The sequence below is a fragment of the Trachurus japonicus genome, chromosome 9 (genome assembly GCF_045865225.1).
Source record: "Trachurus japonicus isolate A0001 chromosome 9, Traja_1.0".
Lineage (NCBI taxonomy): Eukaryota > Metazoa > Chordata > Actinopteri > Carangiformes > Carangidae > Trachurus > Trachurus japonicus.
Window position 1 is genome coordinate 33,604,415 of NC_140915.1, and position 3,570 is coordinate 33,607,984.

Below are 3,570 nucleotides of genomic sequence, written 5' to 3' on the forward strand. Positions count from 1 at the left end.
GGGGCGAAGAACATGTGAACTCAGATGCTGCCGTAGCGACCAACCGGCCACAGCCAGCGGCCCCCGAGGTTGCCTGCAGCACACGGGCTTTGAGATTTCAGGAGCCTGTTGGAGATACACCGCCGTGAAGGTCTGACTGCACCAAGCAGGAGCCCTGAGAAACCTGAGCCTGATGCAGAGCTGCACATGCTGATGTGCGCAGCAGAGAGGAGTGCACCGGCTGGGGCGAGGCCAGGGCTGGGGCTGGGATTAGGCCAGATATTACTCCTTTCAAAAAACACCACAGTACATGGCTGTGTTCTGCTCCGGTGGCTCCACTTAGCTGACTGACTGCAGTGTAATCAATATTTACTCATAACAGCCACACTGGGAGGTCACGACCTTTGGTGTTCGTGACTGGTGATAATCTTGAGGTAGAGCTCATAGATCCTGAACTATCGAAGAGGGGGAAAAAATAACAACAAAAAGACACACCAAAAAACATCCAAATACCTCCATGCTGCTCGTATGTAATGTCCGTCTTGTATTGAAGCCCCGAAATGTGAAATTGTCCCGAAAAAAATTAAATAAGTCTATATTTCAAGCTTGTTTTGTAGCGGAAGCTTCTCGAAGCTCCTCTTCCCGGTTCGTCAAATTTGGACGAACTGGGCAGAGGACAGACCCTGGTTCGTCCAAATTTGACGAACCGGGAAGAGAAGCTTCCCCTACAAACAAGCTTGAAATATAGACTTATTTAATTTTTTTCGGGACAATTTCGCATTTCGGGGCTTCAATACAAGACGGACATGACATACGAGCAGCATGGAGGTATTTGGATGTTTTTTGGTGTGTCTTTTTGTTACAAAGACAGTTGGTATCCATTTGCAACCGTTATATGGACATCCACTGCTACGCCGAGACCCCCTGTAACTCAGAGAAGCCACGGAGGACTCTGAAACTTCTCCCAGCGCCTTAGTCGACATGAGGGCGAGTAGATAATGAGTGCAATTTCAATTTTGGGTGAACTATCCCTTTAAGCGCTCGATGATGACGATGCCTGGCACAGTAATGCAGAACAAAAATCTATAGCTGATAAGACATGTTGCTTCACACTGTTTGCTTGAAGCATATTATTTGTCTGTTAAAACTATCAACATGTTTTTCTACCCACGGTAAGGCCTTAAAGGTCACGCTGTTTATTACACCCAACATTTCATCTCTAAATCCATCTTCATTAAACACGGAGAGAGGACAATGGCCTCCCTTGCACTCTCAACACTTAACCTCACCAGGCACAACAATATTGTAAAAGTGCAAATCTCTCTTCAAAATGGCCCCACAGTTAATAATTAAGCCGTGACATTTGGGAGAGACACCAAAAAATCCATATGGTGAAATTTACTAACCTTTTGAAAAGCTAGCAAGAGGAGACTGTTCATCTGTGGTTTATTTGGGCTGTTTTACCCCTCATAATAAAACTGTCAGAAACACAGCAAAGGGCCATGCAGCGCCCGATGGACAATTGTCTGCTGTTAACTGGAGGAGAGCATGAGGCTAATCAATGCGCTGAGAGTCAAAGCTCTATTACAAGAATCCACGTCTCTAGGGGAAGAGGGGGAGAGGGGCTGAGCCTGACGAATGATATTCATATGGAGCAATATGGATTATAATTGTCATGATGAACTGATAATCATGTTGGTTCTCACTACAATCAAAAGGTCACATCAGGGCAGAGTAGCACTGACCCCCGCCTTGTGAAAACACTGATTATCACGTTAGAGCGGCTCATACAGGAGGTCAGATGTGGCCCAGTGGTCATTAGATGATCTCGGTGCAATAGCCAGTGAGGCACTCACCACATACTGATTTACAGTTTTATATTGATCTTTGGAAATTACTTAAAAGTGGGTGTAATCTATATAAACAAACAAAAAGGGATGTAACAGACTTCTTTTAAAACTTTTCATAACACACGTTCGGCTATATTTTCAGAGCAAATCTCAGTATTATAAATTGCTGATGGTCTGCAGAAAGCCCCTCATTGGAGTCATTAAGGGTATATAATAAACAGGGCATACATGACAGGAAGTGTGGCAGATACAGAATTCCTAACAGTTTGGTTTAGCTCTCACTGGCTGTTGACTTTCAGATTTACTGTCCACGCTCAACTCCGAGGCTACACTGCCAGTGATTTATCGGCCTCACAGGTGAGTTCTGTCGAAACATCCAGGGCTTAAATATACAGCTCAGGGCTCACCTTGTCCTGCGCTGTATCCCACATCCAGAGGGCTGATGTGTATGAGAGCTGCTGTGAACGGCATTTCTGCCCAAAGTCATGTGTGTCTGCCTCCTCTTCTCTTCAAGTTCACCCAGAGGAGAAAAAAAGAGTTACTGTGAGTTCAAACTAACAAGCTCTCAAAGCGCTCAAGATTGACACTGATAAATTAGAATTCTCTTTTTTTTATTCAAACATGTTTTGGACAGAGGAGTAACACACGAAAAAGGCAATCTTTTTCTGACACAATTTGTAGATTGCATGAATAACCTGACCTTCATTGCATTCTCTCTTCCAACTCTTGTGGTTAATATGATTGCTCTATATCTGTCCTATAGTGACAGATTTAATTCTCTGCTCCAGTTTGACAAATACACATCCATGCAACACACTGAGGAACAACAGTTTGCTTGGTCAGAGCTGGTGCTCTTTATTTGCCAAAAGGTAACCTAAGTCAAGAAATAATAAACACGTAAAGTAGGTATCAGGTAGCTGTGCATGCTATGATCTGGAGAGCACATCAGCAATGATTACTACTAATCACTCATGATGAGTAAAATCTGATCGATCTATGTTGTGACTCAGTCCTTATTACAGGAAGAATACGAAAATTACATGTCTTTGTGAGTATTAAACTATCCACTGCTAGAGCCAGAGGTAAAGGACAGAATGATGACTCTAATCTTCAGTATTATAATGCATAGCCTGGAGCTGATGCACTGATTGTAAAAGCTAAATTCACTTTGTGGACAATTAGACTGTTTGTCTAAACTTTAATTTCTTTGAGGGCCTCATGGTACCTGATATTAGTTTGCTTAAAGTTCTGAACCAAGGACTGATCCATAAACACCACCGTGCTGAAGCATGGCATTGAGGAACAAAGTGTTTGTTGGTCAGCGCACCACTTTAAGACTGCTTAAAAACTATTGGATGGAATTTGGTGCAGACTGTCATTGCTGCCAGATATACCCGAGTAACTTTGAGTTTTCATCAAAATGAATGAAGTTGACATGTGTGGTTTGGAGTGAAAAGTCTCAGCAGCTATGGGATGGATTGTTATAAAATTTGATACACGCATACTCTAGAAGTTCTTACCAAACACTGCAAAATCCTCATATAACTTTCACATTATGCTATATTCATTAGCTTCGCTTTGTTAGCATGCTACCAAGCAAAACCTAGGTTGAACAGGATGGTGAAAACGATGAACGTATTAGCATGCTGGGGTCAGCATTTAGTTGAAAGCACTACTACACCTTTGTATGGAGGTGAGTAAAGAGAGTTGGCATGGCTGTAGATTGTTGGTGTCCATATGC